Here is a 23,725-nt window from a genome sequence, read left to right as displayed (position 1 = left end):
TCTCTCTCTCTCTCGAGGTATTACACACCGGTACGACCGAACATAAGGTATCAATAAACTCCTCTTGTGCAGCGGGTTGAAAGTATACCCTGATCCCTCGGAGATATACCTCCACTCCGGTCTGAACGACCTCACGTGACATGTTATATGGTAGAAGAGCATGCTGTCGCTTATTCTCCTTCTGAAGATGAGGTATACCCTCAGTTCGGTTAGACTGAAACGATGCTCAAGCAGTGGAATTTGTGTGTGGTTTGTTTCAGAGCAAAATGTTATTTTATCCAAACAAGAAGATATTCTCGCGCACCGCCTTGTTCAGGATATCCACAAGTTGACAATGATGTGTGCGAAATAAATAAACAATGAAACGAACCAGAACGGACGGACGGACGGGCAGACTGACGGACGGACTGACGGACGGACCGACGGGCAGATTGAGGGACGGACCGATCGATGGACGGACGGAGGGACGGGGGGAGGGGGGGGGGGGCGGCGGGAGGGGGGGGGGGGGGGGCGTTACGGGTAACCCCTCCTGATCCGGTCCTGCAGGGTATTCCTTCAACCCTCTGCACAAGAGGAATCTATTCGGATACAGACTGAAGGACGGACGGACTGACGGACGGACTGATGGACTGACAGACAGACTGTCGGACGGACCGTATGGACGGACATACGGACGGACTAAAAGGACGAAGGAACGAATAAACGAAGGAAATAACGAAGGTCGGAACGAAAGAGCGAACGAACCAACCCACGAATGAACGAACGAACGAACGAACGAACGAGCAAACAAACAAACAAACAAACAAACAAATAAACAAGCAAACAATAAACAATAATTGTGTGCAATCTGGCCCATTTTCAGGGCATTTGTCAAACGTTTGGAGGAGGTCCACAGTTAGGCCTGGGTGGGGGGGGGGGGGGGGTTGTCCCACCAACAGGAATTCCCCCCCCCCCCCTCTCCCCTGTATTGGGCCCTGCACAAGAGGAATTTATTGATACGGACTGAACTTGAAGAACGGATTGACTGACGGACGGACGGACTGACGGACGTACTGAAGGACTGTCGGACGAACTGTCGAACGAACGAACGAACGAACGAACGAACGAACAAACGAACGAACAAACGAACGAACGAACTGACGAACGAACAAACTGACGAACGAACAAACAAACGAACAAATTAGCAAATGAATACATACATTCGCAGAAAGAAAAAGGCAAAAGGTACATTTGTGGAGTCAGTAAGGGGGGTGGGTGGGCTTCCGGAACCCAGGAACCTTGGGAATCCCCCCTGGCCTAGAACACACACACACTGATCGACACTGACACACACACTGACACACACAACTTGACGAACGCACACACACACACACACAATACACACACACACATCCACACCGGCACACACACACACACGCACGCACACACACACTGTGACACACACACGTAAACACACACACCGGCAATGACACTGACACACACACACGTACCGTACACACTGACGGGCACACTGCCGGGCACACACACACACACACACACACACACACACACACACACACACACACACACACACACACACAAACACAAACACATACTGACATACTCGCAACTGACATAGCAGAGGGGGGTGGTAAGTCATTTGAACGTTTAATTTCTTTTGTCACAAATTTAACTACCCATCCGTTCCTTGTGTTTTTATTTTGAGATAGTTTTGTATTTTTAGTCACTGCAGCGAAGGGACATCACTCCCGCCACCTTATCTGTATCTTCTTCTGCTTGTTGCCAGTCCAAATCGTCCAAATGTAGTGGTCATCTGCAGAGACGCCGCCGTGCCGTACAGCTTATCCTGGATGGGAGTCGGGATTCGCTTTTTTTGCACTGCCATTGATGCCAAGAACGGAGCAGCCAGGGTCATTTCAATTTTCATCCAGGAATGGCACAAGCGAGCCAAACCGGCCGATGGTCTTTCGACTCCATGGAGACAGCTGGTGAAGGTAATACTATTTTTATTCCTACATTCGTGTTGACGACAGAGTGCAACGTTTCTAAAATATGATCGGTGCTAACAGAGCAGCAGGAATATACGTGCCCTTGATGACTTGGTCACTTTCGGTTTCACGGTACCAGTAAAGTCGATCGAACCCCCCCCCCCCCCCCCCCCCCTTCCTTTTAGGACCTAAACAAATCTGAAAAAATCAGGTCTTGAAAGGAAGAAGTCTTGAGATGAGAGTAAATATAGAGAGGTTGTGGACAGACAAATCTGAGAAAACAGGGTCTTAAAAGGGAGGGAGTCTTTAATCAGGGGATATTAAAAGTGTTGTTCCACTGTACTACCAAAAAGAGGGGATACTGTTTGATGTTACTGTAAAGACTTACAGTAACACTGTTCTCTCCGATTGCCAGTGTTTGTACTTTGAAACAGATTGTATGACCGGCACGGTTGGCCTTGTGGTAAGGCGCCCGCCCCGTGATCGGGAGGTCGTGGGTTCGAACCCCGGCCGGGTCATACCTAAGACTTTAAAATTGGCAATCTAGTGGCTGCTCCGCCTGGCGTCTGGCATTATGGGGTTAGTGCTAGGACTGGTTGGTCCGGTGTCAGAATAATGTGACTGGGTGAGACACGAAGCCTGTGCTGCGACTTCTGTCTTGTGTGTGGCGCACGTTAAATGTCAAAGCAGCACCGCCCTGATTGGCCCTTCGTGGTCGACTGGGCGTTAAGCAAACAAACAAACAGATTGTATCCTGAAATTTAGCACTCCATGTGTTAACATTTCCACTTCCAGGTCTGTAGTGTGCAAACGTGTTGTCACTGTTACAGCTGAAATGAACTAACAAGAATACTAGTCTGATGTACATAAAATATGGGAGAGGTTTGGGGTCGGGGGTGGATGGCAAGCATAACATTGATAAATGACTATAGTTTTGCAGTGGTTTGCTCTCTTGTACTATGAGTGTTAACAGCAATTGTTTATAATTTGTTACTCAACTTACTGTAAGGACTATTACTATTAGCTTTTCTCAGCAACTGCAAACAATTGTGACTTAATTGCAAGAGCGCTTCATTAAACATTGGGACACTTCTTTTGTTTTTTTTAATGGCTATAGTGTAGAAACTAGAAATGCTGAGATACATTAATGTAGTCATGAACAACAGCAACAACAAAAACAAGAACATGTTTTGAATTCTGATAGCTAATGAAACTGACAGCTTGATTAGAATTATGTAGTTTTTGCAATTGCTGACTGAGTTGCATCCTTTGGTTTTACCTTGCATTGATTATCACCTTTGCTGACAATTGACTCATTGAGTGCAGTATTGAGTAACGTATAGTTATTTTATTTCAAGTTAACTTCTGGCTCTGCATGGTGTTAATCCTACTCAAACTTAGTCAAAGTAAGGTATCATTATTTATGAATAATGTGAAGTTGAAGATACAAATTAATGAGAAAGTTTGTGTATTTTTCTGTACAATCTTGCTATTTACTGTTTCAGTGCTGAACCATTTGCTTGAATGCTTGATCAGATGATGACAGAGTGACACCTGGTGGTACCCAATAAAACTGCCTTTGCTGCTATAACTACAAGAAATTTCTACAATTCAGAACAGTAAGTGCATGAGGTTCCATTTTAAGCTGTCAAGAGTAAATCTCAGGAATAGATTAGAAGATTTAGTTATGTCACACATGTCTTGCTTTCTTGACTTTTCTCACACTCTCTTGTCAGACTCAGAGAGTGCATGATTGTACATTTTTTTTACAGTAATTTTTTATGTTCCTAATTGGAAAACAAATGTGTCATAATCTTAGTGTTTAGAATAACTATATGGCAGAGAGAATCATGGAAATGATTGGGCGATGGGGGTGTGTCGCTGGTGTGCAAGAGGGTGGGTGGGTGTGGAGAGAGTAGTGATGGTAGTCAACTACTAACTAAAAGATTACTGATTGCATACATTTAGTGTTTATTGATTTGGAGGGTGGGGGAGGAAGGCAAGCAGTATTATTACATGTGTATGGGTATACTAGTTGTGCATGTTCCAAATGGGGGTGGAGGTTGGCATGGCAAGCAATAGCTCAGTCGGAAGTGTGGCCTTGAAACCGGTTGTGGGGATTTATTTCTCAGAATTGACGTTGTGCAGACTCTGCTTGGTTTCTGAATAGCTTATTAAGCCTGTGACTGTGTGCATACATAAAGATCTCAAGTTCACAGTTTCAGGGCTTGGAATTAATGGAAACATCAACACACATGTAGGAAAAACTCAAAAAAAGGAGGGGGGGGGGGAGTTTGGTCCCACGGTAGTGTTTGAATGAAAGCAATCTTACTTTTTAAGAGGGTAATCTTGCAGGACTATGATTCTTACATTGGTAGTTGACTAGTGTAGTTGTGGTTTTGTACTAGTGAGGAATGTCATCTATGTCATGTGATTTCTTGCTTCTTCTTTTTGTGTGTGCAGCTAAAGATGTTGGACCTTGCCTACAGCCTAGTTTTGCATAGATCTCCAACACCGTGGCTTTACTCTGAGACACCTCAGAAAACACAGCCTTTTCTGCTGCTGAAAGGTAAACATTAGGTTAAATTTGTGTTTGTTTTGATTTGTATGTTTTCCTTTTGTAGTCTATGGCAGGAGATTTGTGCAGGTGTACAAATGGTAGAGGTGTCAGAGGAAATGTCCACTTGTTACTTGTCTCTATATCAGTATATATGTATCACAAATACGCATCAAATGTACTGATCAATAGAGACCACATGGACAATTTCAAGCACTTTTCTGCCAGGGGTAGGGTCAGCTATGTAAGAATCATGTCTTACTCTGTTCATGCAAAAATAAGGTTCTGCATTTGAATGAGTTTGAATCAGGCACCTGTGTTTTTGCTCTTGTTTGTGCCCTCTTGTGAACTGTTAACTTATGAACAACCACCCCAGCAAGCAACTCTTTACTGTTCTGAGCACAACAGAAGAGCGCATGGTCTGGGCATATGGATGGTAAACACATCTCATGCACAAGTACAGGCCTGAAAGTGGCGAGTATTTTCAATTACTCGCCATGGCGAGTAAAAATCATGTAAATGGTGAGTAGAAATGTTAATCTACTCGCCACATGTGAGTAAAGTTGATAAAACAAATGGTTGTTTTGACGAGTAAAGTTTCAGTAAATTATGAGAAGTACATGTACTAGCAGTGCTTCATTTTGTGGACTTTCAGTGCTGAAGTATGATTGTGTGGATTGATCATTTTGTATTCTGTTATTCAGATTGCCACTTGCTTTCTTTTACATATATTTACAAGTTGGTGGCTGATTTGTGTGTGTTGCAGAACACAGGTCCATGAATAAAAGAACCCAGCTGGTATTCTTCATTCATGGAAAATGAAAGGAAATTTATCAGCCAGGATTCGCCACTCACTCTGCTAAGGGGGAACCCCGGTCAGCCCTACAGTGGATGAACAGCTTGGTCCTTGGAGGGAAAGGTAACTACTGCAGCACTTTAGAAGGGGTCTATGTCGACCAACAGTGGCTGTATTCCCTGTATGTTAATTTCCTGTACATATACAGGGAATATACTTCCGTTAGACGCCATGGAATTACTTCAAGCTTGTGAAAGTGATTCAATGGACGAGAGTACCAGCGAGGAAAACATAATACCAGGCTGTTGGGGGTGGGGGTGCAGATGTTTCTTTAACTAAATCCGTTTTGATAAACGGTCGAAGCATGTTTTGCTTGATTGGATGCCGCACGCGAATTCAGGATTTTAAATAGATTCTCCTATCTAACCGCAGTCACGCGCTTGGCGCAAGATTGTACGATATTATACTTCTTTACAGAAAATCCAACTGTATTCCCGGTACACAGGGAAAACACCTATGGCTATGGGGAATACACCTTCTTTTGGTCGACATAGACCCCTTCAACCTTACAATATGTGAATGTGTAGAATATTATGCTTTTGCTTAAAGCTTGTTACATATGACTAAGACAGAAATGTTAATCATTCCCTTGGTGCAAATCATAAAAAGAACAATAGCGATCTGATGTACTGTGGATCAATCGAGGAAAAGGTGTGTATGACCTAGAAGAAACTGGTTTTGAAAGTGCTGAGGATGGATGGAACATTGATGCAATATCATTTACTACATTGAACCTGGGTTTCAAACTGAAGTGCTTTTTTATGCAGGGTTCGTACAGAGTCCTTGAACCCTGGAAAACTCCTTGAAAATTGGAAAACCTTTTCCAGGCCTTGAAAAGTGCTTGAAAATAGAGTTTTGTTAAATAGTCATTGAAAAGTACTTGATTTTTCCAAATTGTTGCCTATACATTTCGTCAGCAGCTTGTCTTATTTAAAAAAAAATGCAACCCCCTTTTTTTTCGTCAAATACAGTACACACATTTTGGGAGAATAAAAGATCGAGTGAAAACAAATTAAAGCAGACGAACTAACTATTACTAGTCACCTGTAGTTGCTTCCCTTCCTGAAGGTAAGCTTGGTGCTTTGCATTAAATTGGGGAAAATCATGTCCTTGAAAAGCATTTATTTGGTCCTGGAAATGTCCTTGAAAACTCCTTGAATTGTATCAGCTCTGCCCTGCAGGAACCCTGTTTATGCTTCTTGTTATATATATGGTCTCGATTGACTCCTGTGTTCAAGAGACTGTAAACAACCATAAACAATCTTGTGTTGTTATGTGGTGGTGGTTTTGCTGTTGTCTAGCATCTACCCGTAATTGGCTTTATCAAATGCACCAGAAACGAGCATGAGTTTGTCGGATTAGTGAACTGTTTGAAAAACTTTAATGTATTTGTGGTTGACAGGTTGTTATTATTTCTATATTGTGTTCTTCTTTTTCTCAGGTGGGCTGTCTTCTGAAACATATGAATCGGGAGCGTCACATCTTTCTTCCTGAGACATCCCCTCTTGAAAATGGTGTGGCGTTTAGCTGAATGGAAACGTGGCAGTGTCCTGTTTTTCATAGCTTCGATGCGCGAAGTTGGGGATTTCAGCAGAGAATTTATTGATTGATTAATTAATTAGTTATTTAAGCTCACCTCACTCCTTAGTGTTTTTTAGGGGGATGGGGGGGGGGGGGGTGGTGTTGGCCTGGATCTTGTTAGTGAACTTTCTTTCTGGCAACTCGCATCAGAAATTCCAGGTTTGCTTTCAAGGCAATAGACGGTTTTTGAAAATAATTCTGTTAGGATTATCAGCAGTCCGGAGGTGTAAAAATCCCTGTACTGCAGTCAGGTTTTTCAAAACATCTCGAGCACGCTCTACGCCTCTGATGGGCTGTATCCCACAATCGGGACAAACGACCAACTTGGATGTGTATGCCATGCGCACAATATGATACCCCTTGCCTTTAAAAATCAGCGGTCACGAGTTCATCACAGTTCAGAATTTGTTGTGTAAAAGATAGCCGCTGTCAGCTAGCCATTCGTGGCTCAGGTGATTATATTTAATACAAATTTAAAAAAAGGTTTCTTATGTAGCGCACGCCGCACAGCATACACATCACAGTCAGTCGCTTGTCCTGATCGCAGGATAGCGTGAAACATGCTCCGGGAGACTGCCAATAATCCTTACATAGTTATTTAAAGAAATTGTGTATTGGTACAGCATGTTATGCATGTACTAAGATAGCTATTTGTAAATATTTGGTAGATATTTATGGTGGTGTCCCGAATTGCTCCCTCCCAATTTGCCCCATCCCATATGGTCCCCAATTATTCTTGCATTTTGCTGTGAGTAACATAAAGGCATTTGTCTGAAGCGCATTTCCAAAAAGACCCCCCGCGGGTTAGGGGGAAGAATTTACCCGATGCTCCCCAGCATGTCGTAAGAGGCGACTAACGGATTCTGTTTCTCCTTTTACCCTTGTTAAGTGTTTCTTATATAGTCAATGTTTGTACAGATTTTAGTCAAGCAGTATGGAAGAAATGTTAAGTCCTTTGTACTGGAAACTTGCATTCTCCCAGTAAGGTAGTATATTGTACTACGTTGCAAGCCCCTGGAGCATTTTTTTTATTAGTGCTTTTGTGAACAAGAAACAATTAACAAGTGGCTCTATCCCATCTCCCCCCCTTTCCCTGTCGCGATATAACCTTCGTTAAACACCAATTAAAGAAAGAATTTCCAAAAAGCATAGTTACCATTTGTTTTTTTAAATCTGAATCCGTGACTGTTGTTCTTGAATACTCTTTCGTTTAGGTTTCCAAAAATGCTGATATAAAGGGGAAGGATAGTTGAAACTGTAACCGTTTACATTTTGCTCCCAGATTTGCAGTTGTTGTTTTTACTAGGAGTTTGGACGGGCTCGGTGTTCTTGTGGATAAGACATCGGCCTCCTATTCAGAAGGTCATGAGTCAAAATCGCGGCCGCCTGGTAGGTTAAAGGTGGAGAATTTTCTGATCTCCAAGGTCATTGCTTATGTGCAGACCTGCTAGTGCCTTATCCTCCTTCGTGTGTACACGCAATCACAAGACCAAGTGCGCACGGAAAAGATCCTGTAACCCATGTCAGAGTTTGGTGGGTTATAGAAACACAAAAATACCCTGCATGCTTCCCCCGAAAGCGGCGTATGGCTGCCTGAATGGTGGGGTAAAAACGGTCATACACGTAAAAATCCACTCGTGCAAATTTGTGAGTGAATGTGGGAGTTTCAGCCCATGAGCAAAGAAGAAGAAGAACTATGAGTTTTACTCTTTTAAAAAAATTATTTTCAAATTCGAAGATTGCCACAACAGTAGTCTATCTCATCCGACTTGAACCCTTCAGACTCCCTGTACATGTACTTGCAGTTTAAACTCATATTTTGTCTGAGAATAGTTTTCAAATGCAAAGTCCTTCAGAAAAACTGCGAGATAAAAATCTGGAGTGCTGATATCGTGTTGGTGTATCGTGTCAGTGGCCGAGTGGTAACGCACTTGCGCTCGGAAGCGAGAGGTTGCGAGTTCGACCCTGGGTCAGGGCGTTAGCAATTTTCTGCCCCCTTTCCTAACCTAGGTGGTGGGTTCAAGTCTTTCGGATGAGACGAAAAACCGAGGTCCCTTCGTGTACACTACATTGGGGTGTGCACGTTAAAGATCCCACGATTGACAAAAGGGTCTTTCCTGGCAAAATTGTATAGGCATAGATAAATTTTCATAAAAATGTCCACCAAAATACCCGTGTGACTTGGAATAATAGGCCGTGAAAAGCAGGATATGCGCCGAAATGGCTGCGATCTGCTGGCCGATGTGAATGCGTGATGTATTGTGTAAAACAATATTACATCTCACACGGCATAAATATATCCCTGTGCCTTGAATATGTGCGCGATATAAATTGCATAAAATAAAATTAAAATAAAATCCCCGAGCTTAGAACTGTACCCACAGAATACGCGCAATATAAGCCTCATATTGATTGGTATGTAAGAAATGTTAAAGTCCTTTGTACTGGAAACTTGCATTCTCCCAGTAAGGTAGTATATTGTACTACGTTGCAAGCCCCTGGAGCAATTTTTTGATTAGTGCTTTTGTGAACAAGAAACAATTAACAAGTGGCTCTATCCCATCCCCCCCCCCCCCCCCCCCCCCCCTCTTTCCCCGTCGCGATATAACCTTGAACGGTTGAAAACGACGTTAAACACCAAATATAGAAAGAAAGAATAATCTTTGAACAGCATTTGGTTGGAAAATGAAAGTCTTCACAAAGCTATCTTCTTCTATTTGTGTGGGTTAATATAAATAGGATTTAACATAACAATGTGGTACTGGTATGGGTTTTGTAAAGTGATTACTCAACTTCTGTGAATTGTACCTTCGTGGTGATCATGCTACACACTGGGTAATTCAAGCACAGAAAATAATATTTCTTAATAATTTGGCCTTATAAATGTACTCCGTGACTGTATTTGTATATGGTGAAAAGGAGAAGATATAAAATTTGTGAAATAGGACTTCGTATTTGGTTTTGTCATAATGAATTTGTTGTTTCTGTGTGTGTGTGTGTGTGTGTGTGTGTGTGTGTGTGTGTGTGTGTGTGTGTGTGTGTGTGTGTGAGAGCATGCATGCGTGCTTATGTGTGAGTGCACAATTGTGTGTGTGTATTAATCCAGCAGAAACAGCTTCTCTTCCATACATTTGAATCATTTATATTGATACCACATGGAGACTATTCTGAACACACAAGCGTGGTTTTCTCTCTACAGTGCTTTTCCTAAAGTTAAATATTGAATTTTTGAATTTAAAAGTTTTTGGCACACCACTTTAAGATAATGCTCAAGGAAAATAAATAGTCTTCTTTTTTCATTAACGCTTTTTCTCACAGTGATGTGTCAATATCTCAGACGCAAATCCAGAGTCATGCACCGTTTTATGCTTGGGAAGCGCACTATACTCACTTTGGTAACGGTCACTGTTAGAAACATGCATACCAATCAATCAATTAAGCGAAAATGAATGATAAGATTCGATTATGTTCTTCTTTTTGTGCACAGGCGGTTATATACAAACGTGCATAGTGTCAAAAGAAATCACACACACACACACACACACACACAAAGTATGAAGAAGCCCCTCCAACTTTTGGTTGAGTTTGACTGCATTACCTTGAGGAGACTGACGACACTTCACAATGGAAAAAATAATAACTTTTACATTTCAGTGATTTGTTTTAAGTACAAAAGTACAAGTGAAAGTAGAAATAAATTAATGTGACACTATCCCGTAATCACATATCAGGGTCAACTATAATCAGTCCATTGGTTTACAAAACTTTATTCAATTTGTTATCATGACAGAAACAATGCATTGTTTTTTTAAGATAACTCAAGCATAAATGCTTATTTTAAGTCATCCTGGTATGTACATAACAAAGTTTAGCATGATGGCGGACTAGATACATTTACTCATTTCAGACATCGAAAACAAACAGACAAACCTGATGCGCAAGCAATCAAAAAATGGAGGGGGTGGTAGTACAGAACTTGGTGGGGGTAAAAACAAGAAACAAAAAGAAATGGGGTACGAGAGAACAGAATTCAGCATAAGGGGGAAAAAAAAGGACGACGAAGACTTGGAGCGCCAGAAATGTTGGAAGAGTGGGTCACGTCACAATAATATTAAATGCACAGAAGACACACACGCAAAGTTAATACATTTTGTGATCGGCGAAAATGGCACTAAATTACATAACGATTGGGCCATAATCGATAAGTCGAAACAAGGACACAAAACACGAGAGAAATTACGAAGAACAATTGGTCAGGCAGCATTTGTCTCATGACAGTGTCAAATGAACATTACAGTGAATAAAATGTGGAGGCTCATGTACGGAACATGCCTGGTTGTCTTAATAAATTCTTGTACAGTTATGAATATGGTCTGATTGACATTCCGGGAATATTGCGGGATGCCTTTCAATAATATTTCAATAAACTTATAATCAGTTATCAATTGACAATAATCGTACATCTCTACACAAGGGTCAATGCAACAAATAGTGCTCAGCAGTCTCCCTTGGGTAACCGCACTCACATTTGGGGCATTCCTTGAGGTGCCGCTGACATAAATCAAAATTCAAATCACTCATACCAATACGCAGTCTGCAATTATGGACTTTTTCAAATCTATCTCCAAAATAATAATGACATGGTACTTTAAAATCAACGTTGATTGCAGTAAAGTAATTGACTGACAATTAGGGTTGTATGTGGGGTGCCTAAAATTTGAACTTTTCTTATTCCCGAATATTTTGTGTGGGCGCAGAAGCACGGGGCAAATGGTATTGTTTTTTTTTCTGGAGGGGGATCAGACAATATAAAACCAATTAGAGGCCGAGTTGCCTGACAGAAAGGCCAATTCTAGCCCCAGTCCATACCGGTTACATGTAATTAGCTATGCACACATTTGAGATCGATACCCAACCTTACTGAGCATCAGTTCTTTGCGTTATTTTAATTTTCTTGTTTTTCTTTAAAATAAAAAAGGGAATGGTTTTATTGATGTCATTTTATTATGTCATTATCTAGTCAGCATAAATGACTTTTGTGGATACAGGAGAAAGTGTTAAAATGTGAAGATTTCAAGTGTGGTTTGTGGTCATCTGCTCAGTTGACCACTTAAAATGTTGTTTCATTTGATGATACGTTTTGTTTGGTGTTCCCGCTTGAATGTGACAGTAAGTTGTACAATGTTACTGTGTGTGTGTGTGTGTGTGTGTGTGTGTGTGTGTGTGTGTGTGTGTGTGTGAGTGATGTGTGTGTGTGTGTGTGAGTGTGTGTGCGTGCGTGAGTGTGTTTGTGTGTGTTGGTGTGTGTGTGTGTTTGGTAACCGGCTTTGTACAGCGGGACCACCTTATTTTGTCATGTATTTTTATTCATTCTGGAGCTTTATTAAATAAACTGCCCATTTCAATCACAACTCTGGTCTGGTCTTATTGTCAGTGTTGCATAAATGATTGTATGTGAGCTTGTGAACATACAAAGAAAAAAGAAAGAAACATTCTGTGTCGAAATATCTTGACTAAAAATCAGGCGGAAGACTACACCTGTTGCATTTCCTATTATGCTCAGGCAATTATAACTGAGGGCGGAAGCGACAATGATTCGTTTTCCCCCCAGATAACATTAATTTGTAGAGACGGAAAAGGAACACGCACATTCTGGAACTGATTTGTGTAAATAACTGAGAGGGTGTTTTGTCTGTTTTGTGAAACGGTCCTCACACATTTGCAAAGTTCCACAGTTAGGCAGCTGAATTAAAGCATTACATAATGCATAGTGTAAACTCTAGGCCTACTTCAAGGTCTTATTACTTCAAGATGCATACACGTGCTGTTGTATCTGTTAGTGCTTGCCGGACACCAGTGCTGATTAAAATGGCTTAGATTGTTACTAATTTGAAACTACAGTATGTCCTTTTACGCGTTGTGGCAACTGAATTTTGTTGGTACCGATGATTTATACAAAGACTTTTATCACAGGTTTCTTCCATATCAAACATTTATACTTACCTTCAAGTTCGAGTTTACCTTTACTTTCACGAGGAGAGTCTGTGTGTGTGTGTGTGTGTGTGTGTGTGTGTGTGTGTGTGCGCGTGCGTGTGTGCACGCTTAAATATTCTTGATTTTTGAACATAAGCAGTTTATCTGTCATGGAGTTGTGTGTGTTTTCATGTCTGCGTGTTCTTTTCCCCCTCCTTCCTCCTCTCGGCAGTCCGGCTTCAGTCATTTTATTCCTCCCCTCAAAGCAGACAGCAGCATTGTGTTAATGTTCAGAACTTTGCCAGGTTTTTTGTTTGTTTGTTGTGCTTCTTTAATTTAGGTTTGTTGTTTGTTTAAAACACTCAAACATACGCACACATCCACACGCACACTTTTACTTTTTAAGTTATAATAAGTATTGCATTCAGCCACGGTTTTTTTTCTCAGTTGATATTCTGATTTTTGCCATTTTTTTGTGTAATTTGTTTTTGTTGTGCTTGTTTGATGTAGGTTTGGTGTTGTTTGTCGTTGTTTGTTTAACACACACTCAAACACACACTAACCAGACACACACACACACCACCACCACCACCACCACAAGAATAGGTTTACACTCACTTTTTCCTCCACGTTTTAATTTTGGCAATATCATTAACCCAGGATTGCAAAGCAGGGATCATTTGTCAATTTCATAACAACGTACATACAATTTCAGCTGGTCACTTCAATAAAATGTGCATCATCACAGGTTTCTGCTGGAATGACAGTGTCTTATCTGTCAACACAAAATACACACACACAAAATGAGTGTGATGCTGTATGCCTCCTAACAGATCCTAACTTCACCCTCCAAACCTCCCTGCAGATGTATGTTCTGTGCACAAAAATAACCTTTTAAAATATACAAAATGCAGACGACATTTCTACATTTGTAGTTGTGCTGCAGACCTGTTTACCCCCATAAGTGTTTTGGAGTAATGCTCAGCCCCAAAAATAGTAATCCTGGCACAAAAATAGTAATCCTGGTACAAAAATAGTAATCATCCAGCATTCGTCGCCAATTACAACGCACATGACAACTGTGTCTGCGAAACGCAATCATGCACATATATCCATCATTCACAAACAAAACACATCAGTCAGTTTTTGTAGTCATCATAATGTCAAAGAAGATTACATCAAAAGCACATGCATCACTGATTCTTTTTCTTTTGCTCGTAGTAGGCCTTTTTCAGTGTGTCAAGCGCTTCTCTACTGTACTTGCGCTTGCTGAAGGTACTGAACTTGTCAAATTCAGGTGCACGGAGCCCCTGGGGCTTTTAGTCATACCTCAGGCAGCTATCTATTAGAAGAACTACCAAGTTTCATTGACTTGCACCCAAAGAGTCAAGAACTGCGATTTTTTTACGAATCAATTTCGTACTCGGACCCGGCTGGTCTTGACCTATTTTTGGATCTAAATTTAGATCAGGTAGATCACCACATCATGCACAAAAAGACACGTCACTAGCAAACTATGTCAGACATCATCATGAGTTTGTATAAAACAAAATGGAGGCCGGAATCACTCAGTTGAATCGAACTCCGACCAAACACCACGTAATAACTAGGTTAATTTATGCACTCGCGTGAACAAGAAACTGTCGAGCTTCACAGATGTCGTCGTTGGGTAGTTTTACTACCATAGGAGGATTTTTGAACTGTAAATGCACTCAGCTGCAACAAAAACGCAAAACGAAGGCTGTAAGCTGCACTGTGCCTTTAAGTAGCTCAACACAATGATCGCAGCCCAGGGTGCTAACACAGTTTGGAAGGTCAAGGTTTTATAGTATGCTTCACTAACGGGATCTTATAAAAAAAGCTAAAACATTTACCACTGAAGAAAAACCATCTCTGAACAATTCAAAATTGTCACACTACTAGTTTTACATTTTAAGGATCTTGCCTAGTGCACATCTTTTTATTATGAAACATTTGTATTGTAAACAAAAGAAAACACAATGTCTTGTGATCTGTAAATGTTCTTAATACAGGGAACTTTATACATTGTTCAAGTGAAGTACTGTACAGCCTATTTAGCTTGTTCATTTTCTCCCTATAATCTGCTACAATTCAATAAACTGCTGTAAACTTGTGCCCTTAAAGTAGATTTATGTCCTTCTGTGTGGGCACCTTCTTCTTCTTCTTCCTCTTCAGTGTTCAGTGTTTGCATTTGGATGTGTGCTCTCTGGCCAAGTCTTGTTGCACAGGGGTACGGGTGGCAAGAAAAGGCCACCCTCTCAGAACGTGTTGCAGAGTCTGTTCTTCCTACCCTAGCCACAGTCGCACGCTGTAGGTGCAAAACCTATCCTTTTGATGTGTACCTTCAGACAGCAGTGTTCTGTGCAAAGGCGAAAGATGGCTGTCTGTTCTGCGTGAGTAAGATGGGGCTATGGTCTTGAATGAGCTGGTAGCTGTCTGTCTTTAAAAAAAAAAAAAAATAGACATCAAAGAAGCTGCAGCACCAGCCAAGTGTTGACTGTTTTCTTTATGCGTAACCTGGTCCTGGCAGTAGCTGTTGTCCATCTGTAAACAAGCAAGATCATTATTATAATATATTGATGGTGTATTTGTTTTACCCAAAAGACGATTAAAATAACATTTAATTTTTGTTTTAGTTATGTGGCATACATGCAGTGGAACGATCATATCTTGTGATATCTTCCCTCTGAGAAAAAAACTACTATTCAAAATGTACTTTTACATACTTTTTTGTTAACTTAGGCTTTTGAAGATCCACATCCAATCCTGCCACAATGTAGGCACAATCATAGGCTAAAATTGTCAGGGTTATTTACCATCGAACTGTCCTCAACATTCTATGCTGACACACACACATGCACACACACACTGGCACAGACACATAACTTGACTTCACTTAGGAAGGTTATGTGATGCTTAAATCATTTGTCTTGCCACTAGTTCATCACAAGTAACCACTGTGTTTATTGCTGGTATGTGCTTAAATGGAGGGATAGTCTTATCCCATGGTAAAACATTTTTTTTTTTAAAAAGCCTGGCAGGTGATGTGAGATGTGAGCCAAACTGTGTTCACGAAAAGCAGCCGGCCTTTAATAACACAAAGCTGCCTCTGTACACAATTCTGCTTTTACACATGCTATCCCTTAACTTGGATTCATACCAAAAATCAAGCCTGGTTTCATAGGAAACAGTCAGAATGTTGATTCAGCATTTAGAATGATAATCTTATTTCATGTACACGCCTTGGCAAATCTGACAATTAAGTAAGCAGAAGTTTTCTTCACGGGACGGATTTGCTCATTTTATTATGTAGCAATGCACTTCACTTGGTCACATACACCCCCCCCCCCCCCCTCTGTGCACAGTGATAGTTTTAAACAAGGAATTCTGTAAACACAGGGGTGGTCAAATACACCCCCCCCCTTCCCTCTGTGCACAGTGATAGTTTTAAACAAGGAATTCTGTAAACACAGGGGTGGTCAAATACACCCCCCCCTCTTCCCTCTGTGCACAATGATAGTTTTAAACAAGGAATTCTGTAAACACAGGGGTGGTCAAATACACCCCACCCCCCCCCCCCCTTCCCTCTGTGCACAGTGATAGTTTTAAACAAGGAATTCTGTAAACACAGGGGTGGTCAAATACACCCCCCCTTCCCTCTGTGCACAGTGATAGTTTCAAACAAGGAATTCTGTAAACACAGGGGTGGTCAAATACACCCCCCCCCCTTCCCTCTGTGCACAGTGATAGTTTTAAACAAGGAATTCTGTAAACACAGGGGTGGTCAAATACACCCCCCCCCCTTTCCCTCTGTGCACAGTGATAGTTTTAAACAAGGAATTCTGTAAACACAGGGGTGGTCAAATACACCCCCCCCCCTTCCCTCTGTGCACAGTGATAGTTTTAAACAAGGAATTCTGCTGTAAACACAGGGGTGGTCAAATCCACCCCCCCCCCCTTCTCTCTGTGCACAGTGATAGTTTTAAACAAGGAATTCTGTAAACACAGGGGTGGTCAAATACACCCCCCCCCTTCCCTCTGTGAACAGTGATAGTTTTAAACAAGGAATTCTGTAAACACAGGGGTGGTCAAATACACCCCCCCCCCTTCCCTCTGTGCACAGTGATAGTTTTAAACAAGGAATTCTGTAAACACAGGGGTGGTCAAATACACCCCCCCTTCTTCCCTCTGTGCACAATGATAGTTTTAAACAAGGAATTCTGTAAACACAGGGGTGGTCAAATACACCCCCCCCTTCCCTCTGTGCACAGTGATAGTTTTAAACAAGGAATTCTGTAAACACAGGGGTGGTCAAATACACCCCCCCCCCCCCCTTCCCTCTGTGCATAGTGATAGTTTTAAACAAGGAATTCTGTAAACGCAGGGGTGGTCAAATACACCCCCCCCCCCTTCCCTCTGTGCACAGTGATAGTTTTAAACAAGGAATTCTGTAAACACAGGGGTGGGACTCTCTTGTGATGAAAAAGGAGGAAATCCCTTTTTTTCCAGGGGGTTCGGGGGCATGTTACCCCGAATTTTGGTTAAATGGTACATTAAAATCTGTGCAATCTGACAAAAAAGACATTCTCCACACTCCCCAACCTCCCCCCCCCCCCCCCCCCCCTCAAAATTACTATTAGTTATCAGGAGTTTTCAGTCAGCACAATTTAACTCTCAAGCCTCCAGTGTTCTGTTTCATCTCCACGTCACTCCAAATCATTCAGTCAACAAGTCATAGATATTGTAATGAAATGTGACGCGGAAAAATAGATTACTCCAGCAGAATTCGTAAGTTGTGTCCGCGGAAATCCGCGGAAAAGTCCCACCCCTGAAACAGCACTGCATGGGGCCTTTTCCAGAAATAAATTCATCAAAAAATGTCAACTCACAACAGCAAGAGTCAGTGTGTCGATTGTTCATATGTGACAAAGTTGAGGGATGAGCTTATCCTATCTTAAAGCCTGGCCAGAACTGAGACGGTGACGAGAAGTAGTGTGCCTATAATGACACAATGCTTTCTTCGTAACCAATTAGATTCAACATCTCAGATCTGGTCAGGCCTATACAAATGCCATCTCTCAACTTGGTCCATACAAAAATCATGAACCTGGCTTAATTCTGTACAGAGTGGGAATTTGTTTTTCTCTTTTTCGAAATCCAAAATAAGCAAAATCAGGTCTTAAAATCAATCAATCAATATGAGGTTTATATCGCGCGTATTCCGTGGGTACAGTTCTAAGAGCAGGGATTTATTTTATCTTTTTATTTTATGCAATTTATATCGTGCACATATTCAAGGCGCAGGGATTTATTTATGCCGTGTGAGATGGATTTTTTTTTACACAATACATCACGCATTCACATCGGCCAGAAGATCGCAGCCATTTCAGCGCATATCCTACTTTTCACGGCCTATTATTCCAAGTCACACGGGTATTTTGGTGGACATTTTTATCTATGCCTATACAATTTTGCCAGGAAAGACCCTTTTGTCAATCGTGAGATCTTTAACGTGCACACCCCAATGTAGTGTACATGAAGGGACCTCGGTTTTTCGTCTCATCCGAAAGACTAGCACTTGAACCCACCACCTAGGTTAGGGAAGGTGGGAGAAAATTGCTAACGCCCTGACCCAGGGTCGAACTCGCAACCTCTCGCTTCCGAGCGCAATTGCGTTACCACTCGGCCACCCAGTCCAAGTCCAAATGGAGCAAGTCTTAAAATGGGAGTGAATTTACAGATGTTATGAACAAGAAGTCTGCGAAAACAGGGTCATTAATAGGAAGGAGTCTTAGATTGGGGTGTCTTAAAAGGGGCAGGGGTGGAGGCCACTGTAATGACCATGAAATAATCAAAATAATACTATCAGTCATCTTATTCTCTACCAAATTTCTAGAGGTCAAGACAATGATACAGATTATTTACTTGTGTCACTGTTAGTGTCATTCTATGAATAACAGACCGATAGAAAGAGAGCTCTGTGTCTTGTACCTGGGTTCGTGCTCAGTTGCTTGAAAATTGACTTGTCAGAGGTTCTTCTTCAGCCTTACACCAGCCTACAGCGGTAGCTTCTACTTCACCAAACTTTGTTCTGAAACAAAACAAATAAAACACATCTTCAGGGTCAAGCATATGTATCAAATCATGATCACACAATTAAACCTTCTTCTTTGGTCAGTACTATTGAAGATTTGTTAATTGTTTCTTGTTCACAAAAGCACTAATCAAAAAATTGCTCCAGGGGCTTGCAACGCAGTACAATATATTACCTTACTGGGAGAATGCAAGTTTCCAGTACAAAGGACTTAACATTTCTTACATACTGCTTGACTAAAATCTTTACAAACATTGACTATATTCTATACAAGAAACACTTAACAAGGGTAAAAGGAGAAACAGAATCCGTTAGTCGCCTCTTACGACATGCTGGGGGGCATCGGGTAAATTCTTCCCCCTAACCCGCGGGGGGTTGTACAAGATAATGAAATAGAGTGAATTTTGAAGTGCATTCATAATTAAAGCCCAATCATGTGGTTTAACCTACCTAGTCTTGAAAAGCCTGTCCGAGGAAACAGATCAAGCACCCTTCCGCAGACCTTCCTGACGGAAGAGTCTTGGTTGTAACCGCTCACTTTCTAAAGTAGTCCATAAGCAGTTCCATGTGCCTATGTTATCACTGTAACCAGCTCCTTTGTGTACCTGTGATCTGGATGAGCTGCAACACATAAAACTTTCATATGAACACTATGTCAAGTATACCAGTTAGCATCCATCAAACACTGACTGACTGAGGAGCATCACAAGATCTGTTCTAAGGAGTGTTTATGATACAGCTGCAGGCACATGGCACTGAGTGGTCAATTGGTGAGGGGGGGGGGGGGGGGGGCAGAAGTTCTGCTCAGTCTTGTCTGCTGATACTACACTTTGTGGTGGTGTAAGGCAGGGAATCACACCCCAACCACTGGCCCCGCCCACCTGGTGTCGAGTGCCTGTGGATACATCAGTCCCAGTCATGGCTGGCCCCCGGTTGACAACTGCCATGTACGTCATGTACGGGTACATTTACTTTGCAGTACAGATTAGTTTTCAATAGCAATGACATCATGGACGCACACCTGCCCAACGCAGACAAGGACAGCAAAATCAGGGACCAAACGTGATAAAGAGTAACTAATCGTCACAAACATCAAAATGCTTTGCATTTCTTGACCAGATAACAATCATTTCTGGGCAATTGAAGATTATTATTCCACCTACAGGCTATCACCCCCATGGCTGTTACTTGTAACACATTTCATTTCTTAAAATATGTTTTGTAAAGTAATACTGTAGTTAATAGATTTCTCTGAAAGGCACATTCCTTCTCATGAAAACAATTTGGCTCACCGTCTAAGATCTGGTCAGGCTTTAAAATGGGATAAGACATGATCTCTTAACTTGTTCACATACCCACAATGAACGGTCTGGTTGCTCTCTGCGCCAAGTGCGATTGTGTTATGAATAAATGCTGTAAAAGCTACAACTGTACTAGCTCATTTAAAAAAAAAAATCACAAAATGTCATTTCACCACAGCAAGCAAACAGTGTGTTTATTTCTGGTATAGAACAGACACACACATACACACACACACACACACATACACCAAAGCAACACAAAAGCCCAAAACATGCCTACCATCTAAATGAGGAATCCAGTTCCAACTGTCTTCTGCCAATATAACACTGCCAGAGACACCATGGTGTAGAAAGTCAGTTTAAAGAGAGACTACCTGAAAGAAAAATGATACAATAATAATAAAACACCCAGTGCAATAGACATACTTGCTCGTTAAAGGCTTACTTTACCATGTAAAAACATTTTGCTTCACAGTCTCAGATCTTGTCAGGCTTTTACTTGGGATAAGATCATCCCTCTACTTGGACGAATAGCAACATAGATCAGCTTGAATGCTCTCTGTGCAGAGTGGTTTTTGTTTGTTTGTTAAAGAATTAGTTTTGTTAACAACACTGGTACCTTTTTGTGAAAATATTTCATCACACATTTTAACTCACCACAGCAAGCAGTCACTGAATATATAATTTTTTGTATGTGGCCAAGATGAGGGATTCCAGAGCATAATATAACATTGATTTCTTCATGCCATCTGATTTGCAGTTGAATTCACAGGGCGAGAAAAATTCTAGACTGTCCTCAACATTCTATGCTGACTGTAAATTGTAAATATAATACATCCACCCTAGCTAACTGGTACACTAATCACTTGCTCTGGCTTACTTCTTTTTCCAACATAATAAATCTGTTATTTGTACTTTAGCCTTTTGTGGTAAAATATTCTCATTACCACCAGTTGCACTCACAAGCTATTGCACTAGTGTATTTTGGAAATGATCAAAGGACTTACTTGTGTTCTACAACAGCACCATGTCAGTGTTGCGGGAAGAATGAGGCAGGGCTTGGTAATAACTGAGACCTGCAAGTAAACAGAACATATTTAGAATCCCAGCATGTGTTATAATTTGTGTATATTTATATTATAAGGTCTTACATTGCAATAACAAACACACACACACACATGCACACACTCATTCAATGTGCTCTATGTGCTAAGAATAAGAGTGATTGTTTAATGAATTAACGCTGAAGAAGCTACTACTAGTTGCTTAAACACATTCATAGCAAAATGTCACTTGATCACCACATCAAGCACACTGTATCTTCATTTCTGGTTGTATACATTGTATGCAAGTGGAGGGATGATCTTATTCCATGTAAAATCCTAGCTCAGCTGATCTCTCTCAACTTGGATTCATACCAAAAATCAGGAGCCTGGGTGTTTCTGTTCAGTGGGCATTTCCCTATTTGTTTTATTTGAATGCATTTCTTAAAAAGAACACTTCCTCTGCATAGCCGTCAGGATGTTGGTTCCACCTTTAGGAATGTGTCTTAGTGGACGGACAATCTTATTCCATGTACATGTTCCATTCCTTCGTGCATTATGTGATTCTACTGTATTTTAGTCATAAACAATGACCTTCATTCTAATAAGAAGAGACTATTACCTTTCACCTCGGACGTGTCAACTCATATTTTGCCGCTGAGTCGGTGGACAGTTGCTGGAAACCGAGTCCGTCGTCACACTTCGGGCTTTGGCAACTAAGTTCACTTTGCGGGTCTTTCCCCTTGTAACACCATACTTGTTCGATCACAGTTTCTTTGTTCATCGGCCGAAGCAGGCCCAGGCTCCTTCGCTCCCGTCTCGGCCACAGTTTCCTCAGTGCAGTCGCTGAGTCGGGCATGAGAGCCCGCCCTTGAACGCACTCTCCCCTGTACCGCATAGTTTTAAACCTCCCCACCTTTTTAATCTCCCTGTTTGCCGGAGCTAACCACTATCGGTAACAGTGACTCAACCGCAGGACTCTGAGACGTTCGCAAGAACCCAGTCCTCTTCGGAAGAAGATGATGATCAAAGATGCATTGCCGACGCCGGCCATGTTGAATTAGTGAAAACCGAAACGTGGAAGCGAAACTAACTTATCTTCGGGAATCAATTAGGAAAACTATATGTGTAGTAGGTAGAAAAATGGCATTTAATGAGACAGATAAAACTCGGATCAAATGAGAAAGAAAGAACTATCCAAACTTGCAAGCACAGCCGCGGTAGTCCTAAGTACGTACTGAAGTTCCCGATCCATGTTTTAGTCTAACCAGCGCTGTCTCTAGTCTATAGATGCGCAACAGGATAAGAGATACCCTGAGGTTATAAGTGATACTCCCACATACGTTGCACAAGCATAGTTTAACGTTACCTTATGTACGGTCCAACCGGTGTGCAATGGGTGCTCTCTCTCTCTCTCTCTCTCTCTCTCTCTCGCTCTCTCGCTCTCTCTCTCTCTCTCTCTCTCTCTCTCTCTCTCTCTCTCCGTCGGTCTCGGTCTCTTTCTCTCTCTCTCTCTCTCTCTCTCTCTCTCTCTCTCTCTCTCTCTCTCTCTCTCTCTCTCTCTCTCTCTCTCTCGCTCTGTCCGTCTGTCCGTCTGTCGGTCTGTCTGTATCTCTCTCTCTTTCTCTCTCTCTCTTTCTCTCTCTCTCTCTCTCTCTCTCTCTCTCTCTCTCTCTCTCTCTCTCTCGCTCTCTCTCTCTCTCTCTCTCGCTCTCTCTCTCTCTCTCTCTCTCTCTCTCTCGCTCTCTCTCTCTCTCTTACACATACCCGCACGTGCTCGCACACACATTGCACAAAATTGACAAATGCACTCCCTGTGTCACCCCCCACACACAGACACACACACACACACTGTGACACACACAAACACACGCACGCACACATCCACAGAGCAACTCCTTCGTCGTCCCCCACCCATATCCATACCCTTATTATGGATCAAATGAAGCGTGCACAACAGCAGCAAGGTGGTAACAGGTGTGCATAGTCCGCCAATACAGTCGTCAAGACACCTGAGATCTATTAATCATGAAAATAAAACCTGCTACCCACACGCTGCAGCAGCCCATACGTTACATTCTGTGGCTGTCTTTATTGAACACCGGATAGTTTTATGTTCAGCTAAGATTTGAAATTGGCACCTCCGCCCCCACCGATCTCCCCTGAAAGGGGGAAGAAAACAAACATGTGCAGCCACAGTTCAGACCTGAGAGAATTTTGATTTTAGTTCATTTGTTTTTATTTTTATTTTTTTAAATTTATAGTCACCCTCCCAGGGACTGACCTTTGGCTCGTGTTTATTACTGTTGCG

At 41.7% G+C, this 23,725-nt stretch overlaps 1 protein-coding gene and 2 long non-coding RNA genes across 3 annotated transcripts in view; 2 read left to right on the top strand and 1 right to left on the bottom strand.

Moving 5' to 3' along the window:
* LOC138971394 (dihydropyrimidinase-like) overlaps nt 1-23,725 on the top strand; it is a 48,614-nt gene that overhangs the window by 6,772 nt on the left and 18,117 nt on the right. The gene's annotated exons all lie outside the window — the stretch shown is intronic.
* On the top strand, nt 1,006-9,929 carry LOC138971391 (uncharacterized). The gene is made up of 5 exons (XR_011457238.1): nt 1,006-1,994; nt 3,494-3,607; nt 4,452-4,557; nt 5,312-5,464; nt 6,843-9,929. It is a non-coding gene; the product is annotated as an uncharacterized lncRNA (long non-coding RNA).
* Nucleotides 14,095-22,840, bottom strand: LOC138971390 (uncharacterized). Its single transcript, XR_011457237.1, has 6 exons — nt 22,037-22,840; nt 21,379-21,447; nt 20,652-20,745; nt 19,521-19,691; nt 18,968-19,067; nt 14,095-15,520 (listed from the first exon to the last, which is right to left on the bottom strand). It is a non-coding gene; the product is annotated as an uncharacterized lncRNA (long non-coding RNA).

The sequence above is a fragment of the Littorina saxatilis genome, linkage group LG7, assembly GCF_037325665.1.
Source record: "Littorina saxatilis isolate snail1 linkage group LG7, US_GU_Lsax_2.0, whole genome shotgun sequence".
Taxonomy (NCBI): Eukaryota; Metazoa; Mollusca; class Gastropoda; order Littorinimorpha; family Littorinidae; genus Littorina; species Littorina saxatilis.
Note: the sequence above shows the minus strand (reverse complement) of the source record. Positions and strands in the feature narration are given on the sequence as shown.